Source organism: Delphinus delphis, chromosome 5 (assembly GCF_949987515.2).
Source record: "Delphinus delphis chromosome 5, mDelDel1.2, whole genome shotgun sequence".
Lineage (NCBI taxonomy): Eukaryota > Metazoa > Chordata > Mammalia > Artiodactyla > Delphinidae > Delphinus > Delphinus delphis.
The window spans coordinates 21,093,075-21,106,620 of record NC_082687.1 but is presented as its reverse complement, the minus strand read 5'-3'; the positions used below and the strand labels follow the sequence as shown (position 1 = coordinate 21,106,620).

Sequence of the window (13,546 nt, the reverse complement as noted above, 5' to 3'; positions counted from 1 at the left end):
TTTGTTTGTTTTGTTTTGTTTTGGCCCTGCCGCGAGGCTTGTGGTATCTTAGTTCCCTGACCAGGGATTGAACCTGGGGACACGGCTGTGAAAGCGCTGAGTCCTAACCACTGGACAACCAGGGAAGTCCCAAGAACAGAGGTTTTTAACTGACATCCGCTCCGGAGACCCGTCATTTCCTACTGACTAGGTCCAGAGAAGCTGTATCTATCCTGGGATGGTCACAAGCAGAGGTTTTAAACTCTTGGCTCTCAGGAAAATTGTGTGTGTGTGTGTATTTAAATTCATATGACTTTTATTATGTAATAAAGTTGTTTTCTCTCTTAGGAGTATATAAGGCTGACAAGGTGTATTTCAGGATTTGTGATAAGAGATCTCTTTTTTGTGTGTGTTGTGCTACCCTTCATGTAGATCCCCTTTAAACAAACATACTCAACTTTTGTCAATATATAGCTGGCATGCGTTCACTTTCTGATGTGGTCTCTGTTTTGGGGAATGAATCCATTCCTTTGCACCTGGCACACAGGCATACAGCACACCCTCAGTTCATGAGGAATGAAAAGATAAAAAATAAACGTTTTCATGCAAAGTCTTGTAGAAATGCAGCGAGCTCCTGCAGTATTCAAGATCCTCTGCGCTTTGAAATATCTCTATCTAGAGCTTTGTTTCTTAGTCCTGTTGATGAGCTGTCCCAGAGTATCACCAATCAGCTCAGGAACATTTGATATTGACATTGGGTTTGTGTGTGTGTATATTTTTTTAATCAAACAAACAACTTCAGAATTTCAGGACTCCGACAGAATTGTTCTTCTAGATCAGAATTTATAAAAACTGGGGATGCTAGACCAACTACCTTAGAGAAATCAGAGGTTTTTATTATATTTCTTTAGATGCCTGTGCTGCCAGCGTGTGTCCCAATCTGGGCCCTACCTTGGGCAACTAAATCAAACTGAGAAAGTGGCACCAAGAAACCTGCATTTTTAACAGCCTCTCAAGTCACTTTAAAGTCGGATAATCACTGGTCTAGAAGATTGAACCTCTAAATAAACCTCCAAAGATCCTTTATAAGACGCTTAAATCTAGAAGACACTTCGGGAAATGTTTCGCACGCTATTCATATTCTACTAATTAAAATATCTAACACATGAGTATTCTGGGTCACTCATCAAATGCATTAAATAAGCAAATCAAATTTATCTGTGTGGAGGAGGGGCTTCCGGGAAGATGGCGGAGGAGTAGGACGCGGAGATCGCCTTCCTCCCCACAGATACACCAGAAATACATCTACACGTGGAGCAACTCCTGCAGAGCACCCACTGAGCGCTGGCAGAAGACCTCAGACCTCCCAAAAGGCAAGAAACCCCCCACATACCTGGGTAGGGCAAAAGAAAAAAGAATAAACAGAGACAAAAGGATAGGGACGGGACCTGCACCAGTGGGAGGGAGCTGTGAAGGAGGAAAGGTTTCAACACACTAGGAAGCCCCTTCGCGGGCGGAGACTGCGGGTGGCGGAGGGGGAAAGCTTCGGAGCCAAGGAGGAGAGCACAGCAACAGGGGTGCGGAGGGCAAAGCGGGGAGACTCCCGCACAGAGGTTCAGAGCCGACCGACACTCACTAGGCCGACAGGCTTGTCTGCTCACCCGCCGGGGCGGGCGGGGCTGCGAGCTGAGGCTCGGGCTTCCGTCGGAGCGCCGGGAGAGGACTGGGGTTGGTGGCGTGAACACTGCAGGGGGTTAGTGCGCCACGGCTAGCCGGGAGGGAGTCCGGGGAAAAGTCTGGACCTGCCGAAGAGGCAAGAGACATTTTCTTCCCTCTTTGTTTCCTGGTGCGCGAGAAGAGGGGATTAAGAGCGCCGCTTAAAGGAGCTCCAGAGACGGGCGTGAGCCGCGGCTAACAGCGCTGACCCCAGAGACGGGCGGGAGACGCTAAGGCTGCTGCTGCCGCCACCAAGGGGCCTGTGTGCGAGCACAGGTCACTATCCACACCCCCCTTCCGGGGAGCCTGTGCAGCCCGCCACTGCCAGGGTCCGGGGATCCAGGGACAACTCCCCCGGGAGAACGCACGGCGTGCCTCAGGCCGGTGCAACGTCACGCAGGCCTCGGCCGCCCCGCACTCCGTGCCCCTCCCCCCCCGCACTCCGTGCCCACCCCCCCCACCACCCCCCCCCACCACCCCCCCCCCCCCCCCGCCCCGGCCTGAGTGAGCCAGAGCCGCCAAATCAGCGGCTCCTTTAACCCCGTCCTGTCTGAGCGAAGAACAGACGCCCTCCAGCGACCTACTCGCAGAGGCAGGTCCAAATCCAAAGCTGAACCCTGAGGGCTGTGAGAACAAAGAAGAGAAAGGGAAATCTCTGCCAGCAGCCTCAGGAGCAGCGGATTAAAGCTCCACAAACAACTTGGTGTACCCTGCATCTGTGGAATATATGAATAGACAACGAATCATCCCAGATTAAGGAGTGTGGATGAAAGGCTCTTGGTGCTGCAGCCAGGAGTCAGTGCTGTGCCTCTGTGGAGGGAGAGCCAACGTCAGGACACTGGTCCACAACAGACCTCCCAGCTCCACATAATATCAAACGGCGAAAATCTCCCAGAGATCTCCATCTCAACACCAGCACCCAGCTTCACTCAACGACCACCAAGCTACAGTGCTGGACATCCTACGCCAAACAACTAGCAAGACAGGAACACAACGCCACCCGTTAGCAGAGAGGCTGCCTAAAATCATAAGTCCACGGACACCCCAAAACACACCACCAGACGTGGACCTGCCCACCAGAAAGACAAGATCCAGCCTCATCCACCAGAACACAGGCACTAGTCCCCTCCACCAGGAAGCCTACAGAACCCACTGAACCAACCTTAGCCACTGGGGACAGACACCAAAAACAACGGGAACTACGAACCTGCAGCCTGCAAAAAAGAGACCCCAAACACAGTAAGATAAGCAAAATGAGAAGACAGAAAAACACACAGCAGATGAAGGAGCAAGATAAAAACCCACCAGACCTAACAAATGAAGAAGAAATAGGCAGTCTACCTGAAAAAGAATTTAGAATAATGATAGTAAAGATGATCCAAAATCTTGGAAATAGAATGGACAAAATGCAAGAAACATTTAACAAGGACCTAGAAGAACTAAAGATGAAACAAACAACGATGAACAACACAATAAATGAAATTAAAAATACTCTAGATGGGATCAATAGCAGAATAACTGAGGCAGAAGAACGGATAAGTGACCTGGAAGATAAAATAGTGGAAATAACTACTGCAGAGCAGAATAAAGAAAAAAGAATGAAAAGAACTGAGGACAGTCTCAGAGACCTCTGGGACAACATTAAACACACAAACATTCAAATTATAGGGGTTCCAGAAGAAGAAGAGAAAAAGAAAGGGACTGAGAAAATATTGGAAGAGATTATAGTTGAAAACTTCCCTAATATGGGAAAGGAAATAGTTAATCAAGTCCAGGAAGCACAGAGAGTCCCATACAGGATAAATCCAAGTAGAAACATGCAAAGACACATATTAATCAAACTGTCAAAAATTAAATACAAAGAAAGCATATTAAAAGCAGCAAGGGAAAAACAACAAATAACACACAAGGGAATCCCCATAAGGTTAACAGCTGATCTTTCAGCAGAAACTCTGCAAGCCAGAAGGGAGTGGCAGGACATATTTAAAGTGATGAAGGAGAAAATCCTACAACCAAGATTACTCTACCCAGCAAGGATCTCATTCAGATTTGATGGAGAAATTAAAACCTTTCCAGACAAGCAAAAGCTGAGAGAGTTCAGCACCACCAAACCAGCTCTACAACAACTGCTAAAGGAACTTCTCTAGGCGAGAAACACAAGAGAAGGAAAAGACCTACAATAACGAACCCAAAGCAATTAAGAAAATGGGAATAGGAGCATACATATCAATAATTATCTTAAATGTAAATGGACTAAATGCTCCCACCAAAAGACACAGATTGGCTGAATGGATACAAAAAGAAGACCCATATATTTGCTGTCTACAAGAGACCCACTTCAGACCTAGGGACACATACAGACTGAAAGTAAGGGGATGGAAAAAGATATTTCATGCAAATGGAAACCAAAAGAAAGCTGGAGTGGCAATTCTCATATCAGACAAAATAGACTTTAAAATAAAGACTATTAGAAGAGACAAAGAAGGACACTACATAATGATCAAGGGATCGATCCAAGAAGAAGATATAACAATTGTAAATATTTATGCACCCAACATAGGAGCACCTCAATACATAAGGCAAATGCTAACAGCCATGAAAGGGGAAATCAACAGTAACACATTCATAGTAGGGGACTTTAACACTCCACTTTCACCAATGGACAGATCATCCAAAATGAAAATAAATAAGGAAACACAAGCTTTAAATGATACATTAAACAAGATGGACTTAATTGTTATTTGTAGGACATTCCATCCAAAAACAACAGAATACACATTTTTCTCAAGTGCTCATGGAACATTCTCCAGGATAGATCATATCTTGGGTCACAAATCAAGCCTTGGTAAATTTAAGAAAATTGAAATTGTATCAAATATCTTTTCCGACCACAGCACTATGAGACTAGATATCAATTACAGGAAACGATCTGTAAAAAATACAAACACATGGAGGCTAAACAATACACTACTTAATAACGAAGTGATCACTGAAGAAATCAAAGAGGAAATCAAAAAATACCTAGAAACAAATGACAATGGAGACACGACGACCCAAAATCTATGGGATGCAGCAAAAGCAGTTCTAAGAGGAAGTTTATAGCAATACAATCCTACCTTAAGAAGCAGGAAACATCTCGAATAAACAACCTAACCTTGCACCTAAAGCAATTAGAGAAAGAAGAACAAAAAAACCCCAAAGTTAGCAGAAGGAAAGAAATCATAAAGATCAGATCAGAAATAAATGAAAAAGAAATGAAGGAAATGATAGCAAAGATCAATAAAACTAAAAGCTGATTCTTTGAGAAGATAAACAAAATTGATAAACCATTAGCCAGACTCATCAAGGAAAAAAGGGAGAAGACTCAATTCAATAGAATTAGAAATGAAAAAGGAGAAGTAACAAGTGACACTGCAGAAATACAAAAGATCATGAGAGATTACTACAAGCAACTCTGTGCCACTAAAATGGACAACCTGGAAGAAATGGACAAATTCTTAGAAATGCACAACTGCCAAGACTGAATGAGGAAGAAATAGAAAATATGAACAGACCAATCACAAGCACTGAAATTGAAACTGTGATTAAAAATCTTCCAACAAACAAAAGCCCAGGACCAGATGGCTTCACAGGTGAATTCTATCAAACATTTAGAGAAGAACAAACACCTATCCTTCTCAAACTCTTCCAAAATATAGCAGAGGGAGGAACACTCCCAAACTGATTCTATGAGGCCACCATCACCCTGATACCAAAACCAGACAAAGATGTCACAAAGAAAGAAAACTACAGGCCAATATCACTGATGAACATAGATGCAAAAATCCTCAACAAAATACTAGCAAGCAGAATCCAACAGCACATTAAACGGATCATACACCATGATCAAGTGGGATTTATTCCAGGAATGCAAGGATTCTTCAATATATGCAAATCAATCAACGTGATACACCATATTAACAAATTGAAGGAGAAAAACCATATGATCATCTCAATAGATGCAGAGAAAGCTTTCAACAAAATTCAACACCCATTTATGATAAAAACCATGCAGAAAGTAGGCATAGAGGGAACTTTCCTCAACATAGTAAAGGCCATATATGACAAACCCACAGCCAAAATCGTCCTCAATGGTGAAAAACTGAAAGCATTTCCACTAAGATCAGGAACAAGGCAAGGTTGCCCACTCTCACCACTCTTATTCAACATAATTTTGGAAGTTTTAGCCACAGCAATCAGAGAAGAAAAGGAAGTAAAAGGAATTCAAATCGGAAAAGAAGAAGTAAAGCTGTCACTGTTTGCAGATGACATGATACTATACATAGAGAATCCTAAAGATGCTACCAGAAAACTACTAGAGCTAATCAATGAATTTGGTAAAGTAGCAGGATACAAAATTAACGCACAGAAATCTCTGGCATTCCTATACACTAATGATGAAAAATCTGAAAGTGAAATCAAGAAAACACTCCCATTTACCATTGCAACAAAAAGAATAAAATATCTAAGAATAAACCTACCTAAGGAGACAAAAGACCTGTATGCAGAAAATTATAAGACACTGATGAAAGAAATTAAAGATGATACAAATAGATAGAGAGATATACCATGTTCTTGGATTGGAAAAATCAACATTGTGAAAATGACTCTACTACCCAAAGCAATCTACAGATTCAATGCAATCCCTATGAAACTACCACTGGCATTTTTCACAGAACTAGAACAGAAAATTTCACAATTTGTATGGAAACACAGAAGACCCCGAATAGCCAAAGCAATCTTGAGAACAAAAAACGAAGCTGGAGGAATCAGGCTTCCTGACTTCAGACTACACTACAGTAATCAAGACAGTATGGTACTAGCACAAAAAGAGAAAGATAGATCAATGGAACAGGATAGAAAGCCCAGAGGTAAACCCACGCACATATGGTCACCTTATCTTTGATAAAGGAGGCAGGAATATACAGTGGAGAAAGGACAGCCTCTTCAATAAGTGGTGCTGGGAAAACTGGACAGGTACATGTAAAAGTATGAGATTAGATCACTCCCTAACACCATACACAAAAATAAGCTCAAAATGGATTAAAAACCTAAATGTAAGGCCAGAAACTCTCAAACTCTTAGAGGAAAATATAGGCAGGACACTCTATAACATAAATCACAGCAAGATCCTTTTTGACCCACCTCCTAGAGAAATGGAAATAAAAACAAAAATAAACAAATGGGACCTAATGAAACTTCAAAGCTTTTGCACAGCAAAGGAAACCATAAACAAGGCCAAAAGACAACCCTCAGAATGGGAGAAAATATTTGCAAATGAAGCAACTGACAAAGGATTAATCTCCAAAATTTATAAGCAGCTCATGCAGCTTAATAACAAAAAAACAAACAACCCAATCCAGAAATGAGCAGAAGACCTAAATAGACATTTCTCCGAAGAAGATATACAGACTGCCAACAAACACATGAAAGAATGCTCAACATCACTAATGATTAGAGAAATGCAAATCAAAACTACAATGAGATATCATCTCACACCAGTCAGAATGGCCATCATCAAAAAATCTACAAACAATAAATGCTGGAGAGGGTGTGGAGAAAATGGAACCCTCTTGCACTGTTTGTAGGAATGTAAATTGATACAGCCACTGTGGAGAACAGTATGGAGTTTCCTTAAAAAACTACAAGTAGAACTACCATATGGCTCAGCAATCCCACTACTGGGCATGTACCCTGAGAAAACCATAATTCAAAAAGAGTCATTTGCCAAAATGTTCATTGCAGCTCTATTTACAATAGCCCGGAGATGGAAACAACCTAAGTGTCCATCATTGGATGAATGGATAAAGAAGATGTGGCACATATATACAATGGAATATTACTCAGCCATAAAAAGGAACGAAATTGAGCTATTAGTAATGAGGTGGATAAACCTAGAGTCTGTCATACAGAGTGAAGTAAGTCAGAAAGAGAGAGACAAATACCGTATGCTAACACATATATATGGAATTTAAGAAAAAAAGTCATGAAGAACCTAGGGGTAAGACAGGAATAAAGACACAGACCTACTAGAGAATGGACTTGAGGATATGGGGAGGGGGAAGGGTAAGGTGTGACAAAGCAAGGGAGAGGCATGGACATATATACACTACCAAACGTAAGGTAGATAGCTAGTGGGAAGCAGCCGCATAGCACAGGGAGATCAGCTCGGTGCTTTGTGACCGCCTGGAGGGGTGGGATAGGGAGGGTGGGAGGGAAGAGATATGGGAAGATACGTATATATATAACTGATTCATTTTGTTGTAAAGCAGAAACTAACACACCATTGTAAAGCAATTATACTCCAATAAAGATGTTAAAAAAAAATTATCTGTGTCTTCATATGCTTATTATCTGCTGGTCAAATGAGAAGAAAATAACCATATGAAAATTGATATGGTTAAACCAAATCATCTTCTGGTTTGACCAGAGCAGATCAGAATGACCAGAATGTTCTCTTGGAGCCTCTAAATTAGTTATAGCATCTGCAGGCTGAGATTCCAATGGATCTTTAATTCTTGGGAAATACTTGTGTCTCTAATATTTGGTGAAGGAAGTTCACTCACACTTTTGGTTGGAGGGGCTGCTTTGGCAGGTGAAAACCAGTTGAAACCTTTGTAAGGAAATTTACAATTCAACTATGAAAATATCCAGCATTTTGAGTTCACATCCATGTCAAAACACTTGACCTTAATAATGTTATATAAAGTCTCTGGGTTTCAGGTTCACTTTTCCTTTCCACGATGCTCTTCATATGCTCTTGAGTTGGTCTCAGCATAGGTTTCCTGGACCCTTAGAGTCCTCAAAAATCTTACGGAAGGGACAGTCTATGAGCCATCTCCAGCATTTTAAAATAACCAAAATAAATTATACATTTATTCAATTGTCATTAAACACCATACAGGCCAACATTTTCAAATGCCTGCTTTAGGGATCTTGTTACACAAACTGAGTGTGGTTGTTTGAGAAATCTTTTTAGTTTTCATTCATTCGTACAGTCTTATGAAGGAAAAGGCAAGCCGTTATGGTATGATGTGTACGAGGATGCCTTGGGAGCACATAGAGGGTCTCCAAGATTTGAAGGTGTGGGGAGGGGCTGTCAAGAGAGACTGTATAGAACGTAATGTCTAAACTGAATGGTGATGGACGAATAGAATTGGTCGGGTGAAGAAGTTGGGTGAGAGTATAACATATACAAAGACTCGGAGAGACAGAACAAATGCCATGCATCCCGACTATGGCAAATCATTAAGTGTAACTGAAGGTTTAGAGTTGCTTGGTGTTGGAGGGCCAGTGGAGGGGAAGAAGGTTGGAGGTGACAGCTGAGACTGGAGAGGCAAGCAGGGAGTGAGGATCAAGTTGTGGAGGGTCGGTGTGTGAGCCTTAGATGATGCTGACGACAGCAGACAGCTCCAGAGGAGCTGCAAGTGAAGAATGGGTCCACATTTTTTTTTTTTTTTTTTTTTTTTGCGGTACGCGGGCCTCTCACCGCTGTGGCCTCTCCCGTTGCGGAGCACAGGCTCTGGACGCGCAGGCTCAGCGGCCATGGCTCATGGGCCCAGCCGCTCTGCGGCATGTGGGATCTTCCTGGACCAGGTCACGAACCCGCGTCCCCCGCATCGGCAGGCGGACTCTCGACCACTTCACCACCAGGGAAGCCCTGGGTCCACATTTTATAAAGAAAATCACAGCCACAACACAGAGAATCGGTTAGAGAAGAGGCAAGACTGGAGCAGAGAGGCTAGTCAAGAGCTGCTACAGAAATCATGAGAGCAGTGTTGATGATCTGAACCAAGGTAGTGGCATCGGGGGTGGAAAATGAGAATAAAAATCGTTAAGGATAAGAACAGATAGTCCTCAAAGTGTAACTGGTTTGGGATGGTGGGGAGAGGGTGGAATCAAGGAAGGATGAGTCCTGAAAACAGTCTGAAAGAACTTTATCACGATTAGCATGGGAGCCCAGGGCCATTGATGAAGGCATGACTGTGCTTCACGCCCGCATGAATCAGGAGTGTGGGCCATGCAGTCACACCTGAGTCTGAATTTGAATCCAGGTTGAGCGCCCGCCCTTCCCCCCAACCCGCAGCTCTGTAATCTGGGACACAGTGCTTAATCTCACTGTACCTAAAATTTATCCTCTGTAAGTGGTTCTAATAAATCCTACCCACCTTTTAGAATCATTAGGAGTAAGAGACAGGAATCTGATAGTTAGCCCCAATATCGTCTATCCTAAAATCTTCATTATTTTAATAGTAGGACCATCATTTTTCTTCCCAAGCTCCGTGATTCTCCCCAATTTCATTCAAAGTCTGGGACAAGTCAATGAGAGTTTTGTTGTTGTTTTTTTTTTTTTTTTAACTTACTAGCACTGCTAAGAGTCTAAAGGAAGAAAGAATATCTTCATCATGGACACACTGGCCCAGGGGACCCGTTAGAATCTGCTGGGAATGTCCGCAGAGGCCTAGCTATGTTAGCCATGTGCCTCCTCGTTCTGGGTGTCATCCACCCTCCCCATTCCACCTCCTCCGAAACACTGCCCTTTTCTCTGTTGAACCATCAGACCAGCACATGACCTGCCCCAAAGATCTGCTATGAGGATAATATACGATCCTATGTAAAAGTGCTTTAGAACCCCAAAGGCACAGCTGTTCTTATTACTACTGGTCTGGGTGTCATATCACCACTCCCAAACCCATTCTGTATCTCCCTGCCTCTAAGTCTCTCTCTCTGTCTCTCTCTCTCTGTCTCTCTCTGTCTCTCTGTCTCTCTCTCTCTCTCTCTCTCTCTCACACACACACACACACACACACACACACACACAGTTTGACAGAAACACAAGCCATCAAGCCACACTATAGGCGAGAGACTCGTGCTGGAGCCACTGTGGAGGAGGAATGGTTTCCCTTAGAGTAACTGACACATGAGAGCGGCCCCCATTGTACTAGGCAGGGGATGAATAGCAACTTCAGCTCCTGGCACCACAGCCTCCCTTAATGGGAGAAAACATGTGTATGTAATAATACAAGAATACCGGCACAAGGAAGCTGAAGTCGGTCAAGAGTTCCTGTGATCCTTCCACAAGAGCACAGATTGTACTAAGGAGGCTTCCAGCTTTGGGAGGCAGAAGGGCCAGGGACTTCCTGAGATAAGGCTCTTCGGGATGAGACCCTGACCTGAATCCTTGCGGGGATGGGGCGTCCCCAGGACATTGCCCCGTTCTCATGCTCACTGAGCACAGTGCTTGCAAGTTCCTCAGCCCGCAGGTCCTATCTCCTCCTGCCCACTCTCCGTCTATCTCCCAAGAGAGAATCAGGAGAGAGTTAGACTAGCAAAGGATGATGAGACACAGGAGGGATGCTTAGATGGCTCTGCTATTTTGGATACAACTAAAAACTATAACATGGTTTCAGTGTATCTTCCATGATGTCTTTCTTATATTTCCAACGCTGGTACAGGAAATATATGTCAAGATTTGGGTTAAAGGGGCCAGCAATGGAGAACTCTAGGCCCTGAAGGAAAAGGAAATACTCAGTAGCTCCATTCAGGTTGCATCCTGGAAATGTATTTGATTTGAACCTCAACCATCCAGGGCTGTTCCACAATCTAGGACACAAATACATTAGCACTTGGACTCAGGCTTGAATTGCAAATTTGATCTTTTGTTGTTCATATTTAAAAAGCTATACAAGGTGCTTGGGAAACGTTAGGCTTTTGCAGGCTAGGGAACAGAAGTATTATCATTTTACCTATTTGTATTTAGAGATCCAGAAACTAATCTGTCTCAGCTGCAGTTGTGACTATTGATATCACTGCATTTTAAAAAATTTTAATTGTGTTTTTAAAATAGTAATAGCTAAGGCTTAGTGGGTGCTTACACGATACCAGACATGAAGCTAAGTGCTTTCCATATTACTTCATTTAAGTTCATCCTCACAGTAACTATAGGAGCTAGATACTATTAACCCATTTTACAGATAAGGAGGCATCCAAAGCTTAGGAGAGTTTAAATAAGTTTTCCAGGATTCATTCATTCAACATGTATTTATTATCTACTTTGAGCTACTAGGGGCCCAGTAGTGGAGTAAAGCAGAAAAATCCCTACCTTCATGTAACTCACTTTCTAATGGAGGGTATCGTAGCTAACATTTATGAAGTACCAGACAATATTTATATGTATTAACTCTTAGGTAGGGGTTCTTGGGTTTGAAGCCAGGCTTTCTAACTCCAGGGCCAGTAGGGCTGTTTCTGTGTTACTGTTACTATTACTGTTCTGTGTTACTATTCCTTTTTTTTTTTTTAACATCTTTATTGGAGTATAATTGCTTTACAATGGTGTGTTAGTTTCTGCTGTATAACAAAGTGAATCAGCTATACATATACATATATCCCCATATCCCCTCCCTCTTGCGTCTCCCTCCCACCCTCCCTATCCCACCCCTCTAGGTGGTCACAAAGCACCGAGCTGATCTCCCTGTGCTACTGCCCTATTCTGACTCACCCACCTAGGCCTGCTCTGCTGATAAGAGGTGAGGCTTGGTGTTCCCAGCCAGACCTGTCTGTCTCCATGGTCTCGGCCACCACTGTTTTCCAGTGGAACAAACAGAGCATTTGCCTTTATTTCTCCATCCTGCCCCGTCCATTTCATGGCCTAGAACAGAATCGTGGACCTGTAGTTTTAAAAATAAAGTCAGGTTCATTTTTAAGACAAGTGCCTGTTTTTTTAAGGTTAATATCCCTGCAGGAGGTGCCGAGGGCCCCGAGCTTTACTTCCTTTAGACCCTGAAGCTGTCATATCTGAACTTGCCACTGTGTGTTGGAGCTACATTCAAGTATCTGCCATATCTACGATCAGAACCACGGTTTCCTGGTTTGTTCAATAAATAATGTAATTTTCAAAAATAATAATAATAATAATAATAAATAACGTAATTTTCTAGCAGGTTCTACCTAAGATGATGGATTGAGCCAGATCTTGTTTGAAGTCAAATCCCAGTGTGTCCCAGTTGGGGCCTTGTTTTCGGAAATTCAGGAACACCTACCAAGCAACTACAGAATGTTTGGTGATTAAAAATAGAAAGTTTAGGAGCAAGGGTTCGACTGGATTTTTACTTAAGAACCTCTTTTGTTTCCTTTTAAAATGGAATTTTCTACTTATGAGCGAAAGGCAGTAAAGTAGCACTTCTTAGAATCCCCCAGATTGTCTCCGGAAGGGTTTTATTCTACAGGTGGCGCCTGGGGAGCCTTCCCAGTTCCATGTGCGAGTGCAGCGTCAGAGGGGAGCCTGCCCCTCTCCCCCCTTGCTCCTGTGATACGCAACCCCTCTGGCAAGGATAGGAGAGTGCCCAAGGGGGGCTCTTCTGCCTCTTCCCTCCTTCCGCAGGTCACTCTGCCTTGTACCTTCAGCTCTGCAAAGTTGCTGAAACCTCTGTCTAACCCAGTTTGCCTTCCCTTTGTCATCATCCACCAAACGTTTCCCCCGGGCTTTTCAAAGGAGTCCAGTTAAATGGACACAACACTTTCCAGGGTGAGAGATTCCATTACCAGGAATGTAGACTCTCAAAGTCAAGCATTCTTTAATGTCAATGGAGTTGCCTCCTGCTCTGATCCAAGCTCACCTCCTTCAGCCCCTGTGAATTAAACAATAGAATCATTCATTTTTGCCACTATTAACCACTGCTATGAACTTGAACTGAACACTACCTGCAGCCCCACAGATACACAGTAAGCAAGTCAGCCGTAGTCCTTCTTCTTGGAGCTCACTAAACAGACACTTAAGCAATTGCCCCAAAGTATGGTAGAAGCTATGATGGGG

The 13,546-nt window shown here is 43.1% G+C and overlaps 1 protein-coding gene across 1 annotated transcript in view; it reads left to right on the top strand.

Annotated features, from left to right (window-relative positions):
- The window catches only part of MAML3 (mastermind like transcriptional coactivator 3), a 427,361-nt gene that overhangs the window by 233,210 nt on the left and 180,605 nt on the right, over positions 1-13,546 (top strand). The window lies entirely within an intron of this gene.